We start from the raw sequence: 18009 nt of genomic DNA on the forward strand, positions 1-18009 counted from the left end.
GTGTTCATGACTGAGCCGTTTTTAGGTTGTGATGCGCAGCGGCTCGTATGCAAATTGCAGATATTTCCAAACCTCGCGCAGTTAAAACCGGATTGATTTCCGCAGGCACGCCGGTCGCTGTCCACAGCTTGTGGTGCTGAAACGCCAAAAAAAAAAACACGACACAGACACGCTCAAGGAAAAAAAAAAAAAAAAAAAAGGAGACTGCACAGGACTTGTAGAAGCGAGAGCAGACCTTAACCCTCATGTTCCATTCATTACTTAGCAATTTCTCACCAAATGACCCAAGGCCATCAGCTTGGACTTTTTTCCACAATATCTTCCTTATATGAAATATAAGTAAGATAATCTGATTCATTAAATGTACACATAATACATCCTTCAAGGCTTGTGCAATTTGTTAAATACATTAATAAGCAATTAAATAAATAAGGCTGGCATGGTGGAGGCAGCCAGTAGTGATGCCACCTCACAGATTCAGTTTTCCCAAAATTACAGTTCAATCCTAAAATGAGGTTACTCTCGATGTGGGCTTTCTGTCCATGTTCTTTGTATTTTCCTCCGCATTCTGAAATTTTCCTACCAAAATATCCTAGTAGTATATTATAGGGCTATAGATAGATAGATAGATAGATAGATAGATAGATAGATAGATAGATAGATAGATAGATAGATAGATAGATAGATAGATAGATCTGCAATATCTCAGCTCATAAGTTAATGATCTCTATAAATACATAAGAGTAGACTAATCAATAAAGTCATGGCCCCTTACTTGTCCATCCAATGGTCCCTTACACCAAAATTCCTTTATATAGTTAGTCATCTAACTGTATAAACTCCATTTAACTCACAATCTTATTGGGAGAACATGTCATTGAGGAGCTACTCACAAATTAGTGAAAGTGATTTACTGTATATATTATACATGTAATACTGTTCTGGGAAATAATGATTGAAGATTCTTTATTAACCACAACATCCAAATAAGCACAGTGCAATTAAATTGTTCCAAAGACATTAATGGATGTCTTGTATTCTGTTAAACAGAAGATCTTGTTACTATTAAAAAAGGAAAATGTCAGACATTTTGAGGAAATGTTCCAAATACTAGAACACATTACATAAATTCAAAGAAATCAATTTCTATGAAAACCTTTCATACAAGTAGGATTATTTTGTCATTCTTTGGGATCATACTGTATGTATGTATGTATGTATGTATGTATGTATGTATGTATGTATGTATGTATGCTCCTTTATAGCAAGAATGAGCAAAATCCACATTGGGTTTTTTTTTTTGTTGTATGCTTTCTTTGTGCTTGTGGAAGCAGAATTTTTATGCTGAAGGGTTAGCAATTAGGTTTTCTACATGCTTTTTTAAACTGAATGCTTTGATTGCTTCTTTGATAAGGCATCCCCCCAAGGGTGCTTTACTTATGAAGCATTTAAAAATGGGGAAGTAAATTTCCCAATGGGTGTGTGTGTGTGTGTGTGTGTGTGTGTGTTTTGGGGCACTGTTTCATTACTTTAATTACGTTATCGCACACAAAAAAAAGCAAAATCAACAGATATTAAATAAAGTGTCTCTTAGTTTGTATAATCACATTGTATTGTTTGCCAGCTGCTGTGGTTAGAAATAGAATATCTAGAATACTTTCCAGTTCTAAATCAGGCAGCAGATACAGTCGTAGTGAATGATTTTTTTATTGACAGTACTGGCAGATACAAAAAGCAGCTCATCAAAGAGCAAGGCAAGGATCACAAATTGAGAAAACCAATATGGGGCCAGAAATAGCAATAGCAAACATGAACAAGAGTTTTGCTATGTCAGATGGAAAAGTAGAGCTGAATGAGTATTACCCCAAATTCAGTGTCCTTAGACTGTATAGTATGAGTCCAGATCAGGTGAACTTGAAAGTGGCTGATGTGCCAGTTGGGAAGCCAGACCTGAACTTAGTCGTTGATATTCTGGATTTTCTGTTCATCAGCAAACTTATTATTGCTCTGGACTACCTCTTATTTATGTTAGTGAATAGCCTCCCCTACATATCCACACCACTGGCAAGCCATATTATCAGAAAACCTGATAAGGTTGTGGGTAACCTGGGTAGCTAGTGGCAGGTAATGTGTTAATTCCAGGTGATGAGATGGATTAGCATGACCAATGAAGACTTCTTTACTTCTTCTTGTGGCATAACTGGGTGATTCCAGGATTGTTTTTTGTTGTGTGATTGTTTTACCATTTTTGGCAGCTGTTTGGAATAAGATTGTAAACTGAAACTGGGTCATCTAGCTTGGTCAGAGTTAGGTATTTGAGTTTTTATGGTGCCTTTAAGCCAGTGTCTCTATTCTTCCAGTGCCGAGCTGTTGTCTGTTCCCTGTGTCACATTGCCTGGTGTGAGTTTTATGAAGGCTAAATGATAGTGCTGATTGTCCTTTGGTTTGCGGAGCACTTGCTTCAAATGGTCAATATTGGTTTCTTTGCACAGTCAGTAGATTAAAATGTCATCAATATATTCAATGACAAATGTCTCTGAACACATCATTTATTAAGAACTGGAACACTGAGGGGGCGCAATAGAGACAATATGGCATGATGCAATACTCATAGTATCCAGAGGTGGTGCTAAATTCTGTCTTCTATTCATCTTGCTTTCTGATGTGAATCAAAATGACGGTAATGTGCAAATCTAGTTTGGTGAATATTTTTAGTTGTTGCAGAGGCTACAGAGTATACGAGATAGTAATTTAAGTCCGAAAAGAATACCTGTCTGAGTCCGGGGTGTGGATATGGAGTTTTGCTAGTGATTAGGAAATGTATTTTTGGATGGCTAGCCTAGGTACTTTGTGACTGAGAGTGGACATATGCAATTCCTGGGGGTTGTGGTCCCATGGTCGTGTGGATGGTAAGACAACAAGCCACACAAGCATTGAATTGATTGTGATATTCCTGATATTACAGTGGAACTGTCATGTAGGGCGTTGCAGTGTTTTCAATGGAAGTGAACATAGTTATGAATGCTGTTTGATGAAAACATGATCTGGATATTTCCCAGCTCTTGATCTGTCTCTTTCCATGAAATACGAGGGTTGTGTTTTTGCATCTAAGGAAAACCAAGGACAATCAGGTACAAGCACACTTGGAGGTGATGGTGATTAACACAGAGATGGTTTCATGATGAAGGGCTTTGATGAATTTGGGACAGTTTGGTGCTGTGTGTGGTGGAACATTCTCTAAACAAGCCACCAATGGAGAGGTTTGGGTGAAGTAAAGTTTCCTCCAATGCCTGAGTCAATCAGTGCAAAAGAAGGTGTTAAGTGTGTGGAGCCTGATCTTTTCTGTTTGTGAATGACGTTGGGCTGGACATACTAAATACTGTGTAGCTTTCCTGTGTTGCTCAATTTCAGGAACTGTGAGTTTGCTTTAGCCCAGGCTTGCATCAAGTAAGACATTCTTGATCACTCTTTGCTTTGGACCGTTGCAAAGTAGATGATTGCACTGGATAGAAAGATCAATAAGTGAAACCAGGGATCTTTGCTTGTCATGACATGCAAGCTTAGTGAGGATAGCTGGGTTCTGTCATTGATGATTGGTGTCCTAGGCATTAGTGCTGCTGTATTACATCCTTTTCACAAGCTAGTGTTCTGAATATCAGAATATATTCAACAGCTCCTGTATTTCCCTGGGTCACTGTCTGAAGTTGTTCTCCTATTTCTTTACCTTCAACGACACGAATGACTCGATAAATCGTTCATAGGATGAAGTGTGCTCTCCACCCTGGTACCATACTGTAGTTGCCCAGGTTAGTGATTTGTCCATGAGAAGATTGATGGACCACCTTACATTGTTCTGAAACTCCTTCATGTTCAGAGAAGTACAAAAAACACTGGGGCAGGAATCTTTACTTTCAGCAGGGCTTCCTGAATACTTTTCAAGGCGAACAATGAGCGGGGGAGCTGAATAAGAAGTTGCTGCAATTTTGGTAATAACTGATGTCTGTGTGCAGTTTTGGCTTTGAGCGTGGCATCAGGTGGCAGGTGCACTGATTTTCATTCACACTACCAGCAGATATAAACAAATCCAAATCTCTAAGCAGATATGAACACAGAGCTAAGCAAATACCTGTTGTGTTGTGAGTTTGCCTATATAATGTGGCATGGTAATTGATTCCAGGTGTCTTTGTTCAGTATTCAGGCGAACTCATGTGATGAGAGCTGGTGTTTGTAGTTAAAGGTGCACTCTGGGAATTGGAGTTTGATGATAACTTCAGCATTGCCATGTCAGCCAGCTAGCTAAACTTTAAGCATACTTTATACTGTAGTGATAAGGTTTAAAAAAGAATAGTAGATCTAGTTTCTGGTAACAGTGGAATCTCGGCATATGAATGCACTCCCTTACGAATTTTCACCTTAAGATCTGAAATTTTGCAAGAGGCATTTTCAGCATATGAAAGAACTGAACCGAACGCCAGCTAACAGAAAGCCAAGAGACGCCAATTTGCAGAGTTCATGAATTTTATGATTTTTTTTTTTTCAGTCAGTAAAAGCTGTTTCAAAAGAGTCAACTCACGATACCAAAGTTGCCTTCAGCATGTATTCCAAATCTATGTGATTTTTCACACCTTTTCTTGTTGACAGATTGGTGGCATGAGTGGTCTGTTCTATTTTTAGCCAAAGCTTGGTGGCATGACTTCCAGTGAGGACCATCGACCCTTGGAAATAAGTAATATTGGTAATATGTTTGGGTGGCTGGAAAGAATTATCTGCATTTACATTATTTCTTATGGGAAAATTATATACGACTTTTCCGTCTTAAGAACTCGCCTCCAGAATGAAATAAATTTGTATGCCGAGGTTCGACTGTAAATTCTAAGATGTGTTAAGAATTTTACTCCATTTGCCAGTTAAGCTACAAGGTAATTAGTAGCTGCCTTAAATATGTAATTAAATACCAGCATCCAAACAAAATGCATGATTGTCTGTTTAAATGAACCTATTATGCAATAAAAAAAATAAATAAATAAATAAATAAATAAAAAAAAAAAAGATGATGTAAAGATGGTGCAAACTAATCCAAATCAAACCTAAATCTTTGTGGAATTTATTAACTACTCACCCTCAGAACCTAATGGGACTGTAAATGAGTACTTTATTAACGGCAGGATCTCTTGGAGGGTAAAGTCGTAAAGTGGTTAAGCCTATAGATTAAAGACTCGTAGACGGTGCTAGCATTAACTATAACACTAAATATATGTGCTACAGATGTATAATTAAAGTTATAAAGATTTTGGCCTTTTCCAGTGATATTACATCTAGATCATTCCATTCTTCCAGAAATAATCATTTCTTGGTTGGCTTATTTATGCTTTTATTTTATTTAAAAAAAAGATGTATAATGTAAAATGAAGCAGTATTCATTATCTATGTATATGGTATCATTCTGTCCCATCTTTATATGCAAATCCTTATTAGGTTGGGTTTGTTTGTTTTTTTTTACCATCAATACCTACATAGCTGTGTGTTACCTTATTTATCTTAGTTTCTTGTGCGATCTAATGATTTCCAATATTTGCCAAGTTACCCTGGTTTTATTGGATTTGAGGTGACACAGTGTCACATTGGGGAGTGTTGCTGCCTTCTTGGATCGATCCTGAACTTGTGTCTGTGCGGTATTTCATATGTTCTCTTGCTGTATGTTCTTATGGTTCTTCGCATTTCTCAAAAACATACTAGTTTTGGGATGTCACTGGATTGGCTATGACAATTTTTCCCTCTGTGTCAATGTGTGTGCAAGGTGTTCTGGCATATACTGACGTCCCGTTTGTTCCTCGGATAGACTCTTGGGATGACCCTGACCAGGATAAAAAGTACCAGTTACTAAAGATGAATGAATGAATATTAGATTTGAACATAATTGAAATAATTCATTTCACGGGTTGATATCAAGAACACATGCTTATTAGGGATATTCAACAATTTTATGCTGGTGTCAGAACACGATTTGCTAAGCAGACAGTGGGATAATACAGAAACATAAACATAGAAATAGACACACTGTCAAAAAAAAGGATAAAGGCCAACTCACATGATTCACCAGTAAGCCTAGATAGCATGAACTGAACCATAAAACCTAATATTATACAGTGCTGCTAAAGGAGAGTGACTAATAACTTCATACAAAGCAGAAAGGGCTTGGCTTATAGACTCTCTCCTGGCACTCGGAGCTGTTTTCATAGAATTATTAAGACGTCCTGAGACTTTCACAGTAGAAGGAAACACCTCATGTCACTAAAGAAAGCTTTGCCCTGTAGTGATTCACACATGACACATCAAATGATCAAATGATGCATCCTCAAGCAGTGAAGTCATCTGTAACAAACTGTTCTCGACACTATTATTCATCATTCTCAGACCAAGTTAGTCAAATGTTAATGTTAAAACTCTGGCCAGTTACGTCTTCGGACACACCTTCTTCACAGCTTGTTTTTTATTTATATACAACCTTTGTGAAATAAGGAGTAACAGCACCACCAACGGTCATAGGAAAAATGGTATGAAAATGTGAGGCTAAGGCTGATTTCTTTCTAGAGCAGTCTATAGTTACTGGAGTCTGGTTCCTCTCAAGGTTTCTTCCTCATTCCATCTAAGGGAGTTTTTCCTTGCCACAGTCGCCTCAGGTTTGCTCACTAGGGATCATTTTGTCTAAACATCTAGGGCTTGGAGACAATGTTCATTGTTAAAAGTGCTACACAAATAAAATCGAATTGTTAATGCAGTGTATCAGTAAAAGTTGAGTTAGGTGATCACACACCATCTATATCTGACAACCATTTGTCTTTGCTGTCAGTGTTATTCGTTAAAAAGTTGCATATGTAATAAAGTTTCACAATAATTACTATGTACATTAATATATTACCATGTGCAAGACCATAACATGTTCAATATCATGTATCAGATATCATCCAAAGACTTTTCAGGAGGCCCAGGCCTCAACCAGAGCCTGTGACCATCAACTGTGATTGCGTGGAGTTTGTCAAGACCTACAAATACCTTGGAAAGCTGCTGCAGATGTTCTATCAGACTGTTGTGGCGAGTGCCCTCTTCTATGCGGCAGTGTGCTGGGGAGGCAGCATCAAGAAGAAGGACGCCTCACGTCTGGACAAGCTGGTGAGGAAGGCGTGCTCGATTGTGGGCTCAGAACTGGACCGTCTGACATCAGTGGCAGAGAGACGGGAGATGAGCAGGCTCCTGTCCATCATGGACAATCCACTTCATCCACTGTACAACATCATATCCAGACAAAGGAGCAGCTTCAGTGACAGGTTGCTGTCACTGCCCTGCTGCACTGACAGACTGAGGAGGTCGTTCCTCTCCCATGCCATGCGACTCTTTAACTCCACTCAGGGGGTGGAGGGTGGGTGGTTAGTGCTGACACTACACTCTGTCCTGGACTGTACAACAATATACTGCTATATTTTTTTGTTATATTTTGTACCCTTAAATTCGGGTATTTAGTATTTCTTGTTATATTCCTATATTATCTTATTTATTACCTTATTTCCTGTGTTTGTGGATACTGCTGGAAGTTGTAAATTTCCCAATGGGATGAATAAAGTATCTATCTATCCATCCATCCATCCATCCATCTATCTATCTATCTATCTATCTATCTATCTATCTATCTATCTATCTATCTATCTATCTATCTATCTTAATGCAGTGTGCCTAACCTAATACCTAATAGTTTCATTGTCCAGCCATCAATGCTGGACATGACAACAGACTCCACTTCCCATAATGCAATGCGACCTACACATGGCCACTCAGGACTACAGCTCTCATCTCTCACACTCCTTTGACTTCTGACTGAAAACAACACGACAACAACATCATTCATGATCAAGTCTTATTGCTGCTCTAGCTTTGACTCTTCCAGGTTTGTGATTCTAGTCCCAATACCTACTCTGTTCACTGACTCTGCCTCTGACTCTGTTTTTCCCTTGTGTTTTTCAATCTGCGTAATATTCCTCTATTTTTAATAAAAGCAATTAAAATTGTGTGAAAATTGTGTACACTGCTTCCCTGGTGGTCCAGCTGCAGGATCCTGCATGTCTGCTGCCACGGCCCGGGTTCGATTCCCGGGCAGGGAACCAACCCAGTCACTAAGGGATTAACTCTCAGTGCTGGTCCTAAGCCTGGATAAAATGTGAGGGTTGCATCAGAAAGGGCATCTGGCATGACACCTGCACCAGAATCAAATATCTGCAGTGGCGACCCTGTAGAGGGAGCAGCTGAAGGACAACAACATTGTGTCCACTTTGATATTTGTTAAAATAAATATTGAAGACTAAATGTTAAATATACAGAGAATTATGAAATCCTTTCTGGAAAATATTAGTTAATGGATAAGTGCTGAGTAAATTGGTGGAATGGAGGTAACTATTGTTAGGTCTAGCTCTGAAAAAGTCCATTCCTTTATCCAAAGCTTAGAAATTGTTGTATTTTAACTATAAGTAGTTTTATCCACAATAAACTTAAACATGTAACATAGTTCGAAAATTAGTCTGTTGGCTCTTCTACAGTCTGGCTTAATTCACAACTTTGGTTGAGATTTGACTTTTCCTTTTTACTTTTTCTTATTATTTCTCCGATTTAACGAGCCATTCCCATTTGAAGGTGAGAAAAAAAAATCTTTTTTACTTTTAATGGCTGACATATGGCCCCATATGCAGCCAACAGTCGCTGCCGCTTACATTTCGTGTGCAGATGCATGAACTACCGAGTTGAATTAGCGGAAGCAGATTGTAACTGGTTTTTATTCATGGAGCGCACTGAGCCTGGAGTGAACTGTTAGGCTAAATAAGGCAAGACTATTTCAAATAAACCTGAATTTTTATTAGCGCACTCTGTGGAATACCTCCCAGACACTGGAGTCAGAATACCGACACTGGGGTAATTCATAATACGGAATACAGGGAAGGTTTATAAACGATTGCACAAATCAATGAGGGGTAACAGGAAACCAGGGAACCAGTAACAAGATGTGGGCAAAGAAACCAAAAAACCAGAAACAAAAACACATTAACTAGATGTAGAGGTTGTGATGGAAGTCTGGTGTGAGCAAGAGTAAGAGAGTCAGGAATTGATTTGTTTTTACTTGTCCTTCATGTTATGAAATCCCGGTGAAGTAGCTGTTATTATATGGTGTGAGCCATTGTGTTTCATTTAGCCCTAGTGTACTGTACATTTTACTCAGCGATTTATTTTATTAATAAACAATTATGTCTCAACCAGATGCGCATATACTAAGTAGTTCATAGCAAGAAGAGCATAGATTATAGATTGATATGAATTCAGGACGTACTGCTGATTTTATGAAGATTTTAAGAATATTTTAATCGCCTAAAATTGTAATGCAACATCTGTTGATTCCAGTTTGGGTCATTTAAATATTCTTAAACAACAGCACCTTGAAAACGATGAATTTTTTTTTTTTTTTTTCAGTGTTGTCTTCCTTCACACACACACACACACACATACACACACACACACATATAGATAGATATATAAGGCTCCTTTAGCTTAGAGAAATCAGCAAAGAAATGACCGATAGATACAGTAGATGAAAGATAATAGAGCTGAAGAAAAGAAAAGAAAAGAAAAGAAAAGAAAGGTAAAAAAAAGAAAAGAAAAAAGAAAAGAAAAGAAAAGAAAAGAAAAGAAAAAAAGATAAGAAAAGAAAAAAAGGTAAGAAAAGAAAAGAAAAAAGGTAAGAAAAGAAAAGAAAAGAAAAGAAAAGAAAAAAAGATAAGAAAAGAAAAAAGGTAAGAAAAGAAAAGAAAAGAAAAGAAAGGTAAAAAAAGAAAAAAGAAAAGAAAAGAAAAAAGGTAAGAAAAGAAAAGAAAAGAAAGGTAAAAAAAAAGAAAAGAAAAGAAAAGAAAAGAAAAGAAAAGAAAAGAAAAGAAAAGAAAAAACAAAAAATAAAAAAATACACACACTTGAATACAGTATTTTACAGTAAATGAATGGATTTATCACGTGAATGTGCTACACTTTTTTCTCTTTTAAATGTAAAAAGACCAAAAAACTTGCTTGTAATATTACCTAAAATAAAACAAACCGCAAAGCTCTCCTTGTGCAAATGAAAAACGTCAGCTTTACCTCTGATTGTTACGAACTGCAGACACTGGAATTTTCCAGAAAATGTTACACACAAATGTACACAAAAACGTTTACATAAATGTCTTGTTACAGAAAACCTCTTATGATCGTTTTATATCATCGAACAAATCCCTGTGAGTTAGCGATTATGAACCAAACCCTAACCTATCCCAACGCTCAGATTAATACTGTATAACCCTTCCAAGCCGCCACTAATGTCCAAGCCTCTGTCCTAGAGAACAGCTTCTACCCAATCAGGATCAAGACTTCAACTGTATAAACAGGTAACAAATAACAAACAGTCATTTAAAGGATGAATACAAGTCTGGCAAAGCCCCTGTCAGAATTGGTTCATTTAAAGACAAGCGAAAGTGAAGAGCGATGCACATGTAAGCGGTGATAGTGATGAAATATTCCGCAATCTAAATGGAAATGCATGGGAAATTTACTGCTCAGTACTTTGTACTGCTCCCACACAATTACAGCATCCACGATTTATTAGCTGTTTGCGCTAGAGCCCGTGTCTGTATGTGTGTGTGTGTGTGTGCGTGTGTGTGTGTGTGTGTGTGCGAAGGAGGTCTTTCTGAATTACGAGGCTTTCGGTTCACAATACTTTTTTTTTTAGTTCCATTGCATATATACATAAACAACCCGATCTCACACACATATGCAAAAACAAATAGATCAGTTTGAATTATATCCATTTTAACACAATAGGAAGCCATGTGTATGCAGTGATTTACTTTAAAAAGCAAAATAAAGACTATATGAGCATTAAATATAGTGTTATGGTATAGAAACAAGTGTACCTTTGTCCTGAGGCATAGAAAAACTATTTTAAGAGTATTTAAATCAAATATAATATATGATATGGTACAATAAAGTTCCTTACATGATGTATCATACTTATTGTACGTAATATAAAGTATGATGCATGGTGTGTGTTTTATGCTTATACATAAATGCATTCTGAATAAACCCCTTTATCTCACTCACTCTGTCTTTCTGTCTCTCCCACACACACACACACACACACATACATAGTTTCTTGACAAAGTACCTGGGTTATAATGCTTCATTATACAACAGCATTCAGTTATGCAGAGACACACAGAGACCCGCTGAGCCGAAATTCATCAATAACAGGAGAAGAACACCTGCAGGCCTCCCAAAACCAGGCCATATTTTCTAACACACACACACACACACACACACATAAAAGGCAGCAGGCTTAAGTGAAGCTCCAAGATGAAACGTTAGGATTCCAGCAGGTGAATTTCATTCCATCTGGCTTTATGTGCCCCGAAACCGACTGGGAATTTCATTACAGACAGCTAAGCATGTGTGTGTGTGAGCAACAAGCACAGGTTAACGTCCCAGGAAGGTCTAAGAATGTGTGTGTGTGTGTGTGTGTGAGAGAGAGATAGAGAGAGAGAGAGAGAGAGGTTAGTTGTACTCCACTGAAAATATATAAAATGAAGGTCAGATGATGGTAAACTCCGTTCATTCTGATAAACACAGGAACTACAGTATTATTCAATCTTGCTGCACATGTAGAAACACAGGTAGACACACACACACACACACTCTTCAAGACTGTATATAAATATGGAACTCCTATATGTGCACACATTGAAGAAAGGATTTCGGAATAATCATATTATTTCTGGAAAAAAAAAAAAACCCATTGAAACCTTTTCCGTTTCAGAAAATATATTTCTTCAATATTCAGCCATCTGTTCAAAGACTGTGCATAAAGCACAAAGCACAAACAAACACAACCATGCCACTGACCTAGGAATTAGTGAATTAGCTCTTTTTTATTCCTCATCTGATTTTTGTCAAAGTAGTCACGTCTCACACTTTCCCTTGATTTCATTTTACATATCATGTATCCATGCCATTGTTAGATCTTTTTCCCATTTGTGTTCCAGTTGCAGTCAACCCGGATGTGTTCTGTTGTCCTAGCCCGTCCTCCTCAATGTCTGATGCGCTCTGGTTGTAAAGAGTGCTTATTTGAGTTCCCGTATCCTGTGAGCTCAAACTAATCTGATCATTCTCCTCTTACCTCTCACCTAAACCTGCTAGTCATTGGATATGCTGTGTTTTTCACACCATGCTGTATAAACTCAGTAGAGATTAGCAGCTTCTGATATTCAAACCAGCTCATCTATCACCAACAAGCTTACCACGGTCAACAAAAATAACTGTGTAGTTTATTTATTAATAGTAACTGTGTGTCCATTTTAAATTATAATTATAATGGACATAAGGTATACATTATGACTCGAAGTAACTCATTCTATAGGGCAATTTTAATTTAGAACAGGGATCCAAGTCCATTTGGTGGGCCTGATTCGACCCTGTTTTCATTTTTCATTTTATTTCATTGTCTGTACCGCTTATCCGATCTATACTCGGGTCACGGGGAGCCTGTGCCTATCTCAGGCATCATTGGGCATCAAGGCAGGATACACCCTGGACGGAGTGCCAATCCATCGCAGGGCAAACACACACACTCATTCACTCATGCAATCACACACTACGGGCAATTTAGAGACTCCAATCAGCCTAGAAGCATGTCTTTGGACTGTGGGAGGAAACCGGAGCACCGGGAGCACGGGGAGAACATGCAAACTCCACCTGCCGTTTTAGTTGCTGATATTTACAGTTATTTGCTGGAAAACACGTTTATACCAAACCCCTTTTGGATTTTCTTCAAGTGCATATGAATGAGGTTGTACATAACAAACCTAATGCGCTAATCCCGAACCTAAATGCAACCTTTTGTATATTTTCCTACAAATGGAAAATTATAATTCAAACATCAAAGTTATCAGTTACAAGAGACTACAAACTCTGTGGTTCTACTTTTTGCTATGTTTGTTGCAAAATTATTTATAATATACGGTAATATCTGGAAGATATACAAAGAGCATCGACCTCAGTTTGCATAATCAGTTATGCCTGGATAAAAAAATATGTGAGGTTAAGACCATGCCGAATCAATCTAAATTATTTCTTCACTAAAACAAAAAATATTTAATTAAAAAACGTTTCACATGAATTTAGACAGACTATTTAAACCCAATATTCATACACACACGATGTGAAATATACTTTATATCTGGACTATTGCTACGGAATAATGCATGTTTGGTTTTGTTTCAACATCTTCGGTTAATGTTCACAATCACAAACACTAGAGTAAAGAGAAATTGCGATCTCCATGATGTCGATTGTGTGCATGGATGTTGAGTATTTCATGAACTGCTGATCTCCTGGGATTTTCACACACAGCATTCTCTAGAGATTATACAGGGTGCTGCAAAAAAAATAAAAATAAAATAAAAAACAAAAAAGAGTGAATAACAGTTCTGTGGGGGGAAATGTCATGTTGATAAGAAAGGACAGAGGGAGGAAAATGCTGCCAGACAGGATAGAGTAAGGGAAATAATCACTCTTTACAACTGAGGTGAGCTGAAACCATCTCTGCCTGCACAAAACATTGAACATTGAGGTGGATGAGCAACAACAGCAAAAGACCGACAGTTTATTCATGATAGTCTCAGACGCTTGTTCTTGTTTGGCGAGAGTGCTATCAGATGTGCTGTTTCGCTGTTGTAGTTCATCCACCTTGATCTAAAGTTTTGTTATGCCATGTACGATGGAACCTCGGCATATGGAGGCGAGGTGAAAATTTGTATTGCGATATGAATTTTCCCATAAGAAATAAGGTAAATGCAGATAAACCGTTCCAGTTCTTACAAACAACTGACCCAAGCCAAGTATTCCATGTCAAGGGTCCTCACAGAAAGTCATGCCGCCAAGCTCGGGCTAAAAACAGAACAGACCACCCACGCCACCAATCTGTCAACAAAGAAACACACGTAGCTGTTGAACGCTTACCGAAGGCAACGTTGTAATTGTGGGTTGATTCTTTTGAAACAGCTTTTGCTGACTGAAAAGAAAATAGTAAAATTCGTAATTTCGCTTTGCTTGGCTTTCCACAGACACAAACAAGCACTTGAGTTCGTTCACATGCCAAAAATGCAATGGAATTTCTTGCAAAATCCTTAAGGTGAGAATTTGTAAGGGACGGCATTCGAATGCCAAGGTTTCACTGTATCCTGAGATGTTTTTCTGGTCAGCAAAGTTGTAAAGAGTGATTATTTAAGTTGCCGTAGACTCAAACAAGTCTGGTCATTCTTCTCTGGTTTCTGTCATCCACTTCACTGTTTCAGCCTCTAGAGTTTCTGCTCACAGGAACCAGCCTTTAAAGGAAAACCAGTCCTCATCTGGGTGACACCAAATAGTGGGATTATGAAATAATTTTCCTTCTATAACTGGTCAAAAAGTGCAGATGTGTAACCAAAAATAAATTAACATGAACATGTAAAGAAGGCAACATTTAGAGCCAGGAGGGGTGTAAATTTCTGAGCAGTGTAAATCATTATTCAGTTTAAGGATCTTATTTGTCCTCGTTTAGTACTGCTCTTCAGAAGCTACGTTAGATATGTAAGGTATAGGTTTCCTAGGACACAAAATATACAAAAGATATCAATTTACACTAATAATCCGGTTCAACACCCCCTGCCCTGGCTCTTATAATCTATCATGTTGTCTTCTTGAGGGTCAGTGAATGTTTGCACCTTTTGTATACATTGGTGTAAGAGTCTCTCAGCTGTCTTGAATGTGAAACGAGGAATCTCAGAATCATATAATAGCCTCTGTTTGAAACTGTGGGCAGTTTAACCGCTAAGGACAAACAAGGGACTCATGAAAACTCTCACAAATCATAAAAAAACAATCCAGGAAACTGGAAGAATCGAGAGGATGTATACATTTTTGAACTGGTTCATTTATGTAAATACAGTTATTTGTGGCGTATATGTAAACAACTGTTATGTGAAATTCAGGACATAGGTAAATAAGCCCTCTTATTTCTTTTAAATTATTAACATTTTGCATATTCAGCAAGAGAGGTGTAAATTTATGACCTCCACGTTTTTTTTCCAGTTTGTCGGTCAAATGTACGAAGAGCAAAAATGATGTCATACAAAATCCAACTTCTAAGGTAAGATGAATGAAGAGAGATCACAATACGTGTAAAGCTGTCAATCATTCTAGCTTCAAATGTCATTTGGCTTACCAGCCATTTTCCTTTTGGGAAAAAAAGAAGCCTTTTTATTTCCATAGTGCTAACTCGAGACATGTTAAAGCGTGGAGCAACTACACAACACGTCCCTGAGGAACCGTGTGTAGGTACTGTAACGTGATTCTCTTCCAAATGCCTCCTCTCCTTTTAGGATCAAATGCACATCATATTTACATACAGCCGACTTTAGCATGTAGCATGTACTCACCTTCTAATCAGCCCGAAATGGGAAAAGAATGCAAACTGCATACTGAAATTTCCCTATCAGTGCACAAACATATTCAATTTGTATGCATGTGTTTGTTTGTATTTTTCGGCTTCCCTCTGCATGTGAGGTCATTAGCTTTTCGCTTTCTTGAGATTTATTATGTATTCCGAATCAATTATACTGTCACTTACGCTCCACCAGTGCTTATAAAGCCAGTAAAAGTAGCAGATGTTGCGCTAATTGTTTATGCATAATCACCATCCAATCCTCACTATTTGTGCAGCGAAAGTAGGATTTGAAATAATAATTATTTACGGGCAATCAGCGTGAGATGTTGCACGTTTCCTGGAATAGCTGTTAGCAGTTAATGTAATCCCACGGAACCTGGTGACTCACCCCATACTCAAATTATCCTCCATAAAAGCTGTTGCTCTCCTTTTCTTTTCTTTTTTTTATTGGGGCAATAGAAGATAGTAAATGTATAAGTAGAAGGAACGTGAAATGAAAATGCATATGCAAGGGGAAACTGTGCTTGTTCAGATAGAGGTGTAAAGCAAATATCGCTGAATCGGGCATACTTTAAAAATCCACATTATTTCTCTAATCACCTTTATTCAAAACAATCTCTTAACCTTCAGGGGCGAATGACAAAGGCATGTGTGGAATATATTGGCACTGTATATAATGCTATAATGCTGTTTGTTTGTTGTTGTTGTTGTTGATCAGAGGATTGGGGGTTCAAGCCCCCAGCATCACCAAGCTCCACTGTTGGGCAACTGAGCAAGACCCTTAATCCTTCCTGCTCCAGGGGCACTGTATCATAGCTTCCCCTGTGCCCTGACCCCAACTTCCTCAGCTGGAATACACAAAGAAAAGAATTCCACTGTGCTGTAATGTATGTGTGGCGATAATAAACGCTTCTTGTTGCTGTTGTTTTGACAATATATCAATATTCAAACTTTAATGTTTTAAGGTTAGCCTTTTTCAACAACCATCTCAGGTACACCATTGTTAGAATGAGTACATTTGACTTTTAACAAACTGACCCTCACCTAAGATGATGGTAGATTTTCAGTATAATTATTATTTTGATAGAATCATTTCTTTCAAACTGAGACTGAATTCTTGAGAGTTTGACGCAGTCGGTCATTAGAGTCATGGCCATGGGTTGCAATGCAAAGTTGTATGCAATGAAAAGTGTCATACTGGTACTTTTCTATTTATTTATTTATTTATTTATTTATTTATTTATTTATTTATTTATTTATTTATTTATTTATTTATTTTCAGATTCAGGAAGCAACTTGCTTTTACAAGACATTCTAAGATTTACCCTGTAAAGCCTACGATGTATTATAAAAGCAAAAGTCACTTCTTTTTTGGCAGCCATAGTTGCTTATGAATTAACCTGCAGTAGGTAGTAGTAGATAGTAACAGAAACTCATTATCTAAATTGGGATAAATTATTTTATTTTATTTTATTTTATTTTATTTTATTTTATTTTATTTTATTTTATTTTATTTTATTTTATTTTATTATTTTTCTTTCTTTTTTTTGGTGGTGGTGATGGTAGTTGTGGTCATCGTAAATAAATGCCACTGTTACTGATATTTTTTTCTTTTGTTTTGTTTAACAAATGAGACAGAATCCAATCCAAGCATAAAGCTTAAAGTAATTAACTAGAAGAAGCAGTCAGGAATGAGGAATTTCCTTATTGCACTATCACACATGTCCCCTGACCTTTATTTCCTCAGTGTAAATTATATATAAGGGTAAATGTAGACATAAATTTGTGTTTCTGATCCTAACAGACAGAAATATGGAAATAAACACCTTTTTAGAGACTGTGATGAATGAAATTTGCATGGGGGTTGTGGATGTTCAGCAATTTTTAACTTATTATCTATTATTATCTTACTGCGATCAAATGAATAATAATTTTACAAAATGTTCTCAAATATTTCTATTATTATTTAAAGTTGCATAAAGAAATGTAATACCTGCCCTTGGGCATGAACATTTATTTATTTATAAAATATCATCATTTTCATACCCTGTTAATAAATCAGTTTTGTGGGTGTTGTAAAATTTACACATGAATATAAATATAATTTTACAAAGACAGCAGCATCTAAAATGGACGTGTTGAAGTATTGGTCAGTAACACACAAAATCACAATCGTTGTAATCTGTTGTACTGAAAATGTTAAAACCTCTCATTCCAAGAAAAACCTGCCCAATTCTACCTACGAATATGGAAATAAAAAGAGATGAGAACATTACTCCCTCTGCAAACTTAATTAAAGTTTGATTATATAACTAAAATAATATTTTAGCACCTAAAAGGTCAAACTCATGCACCCCATGAACCAAGTTCCTACAGTAAATGCCAGATTTATTTAAAAAAAAGGAACACACATATATTAAAATACAGATATTAGATTCTCATGTTTTAAAATGTAAATGTTGGGCTGCCCC

Source organism: Hemibagrus wyckioides, linkage group LG23, assembly GCF_019097595.1.
Source record: "Hemibagrus wyckioides isolate EC202008001 linkage group LG23, SWU_Hwy_1.0, whole genome shotgun sequence".
Taxonomy (NCBI): domain Eukaryota; kingdom Metazoa; phylum Chordata; class Actinopteri; order Siluriformes; family Bagridae; genus Hemibagrus; species Hemibagrus wyckioides.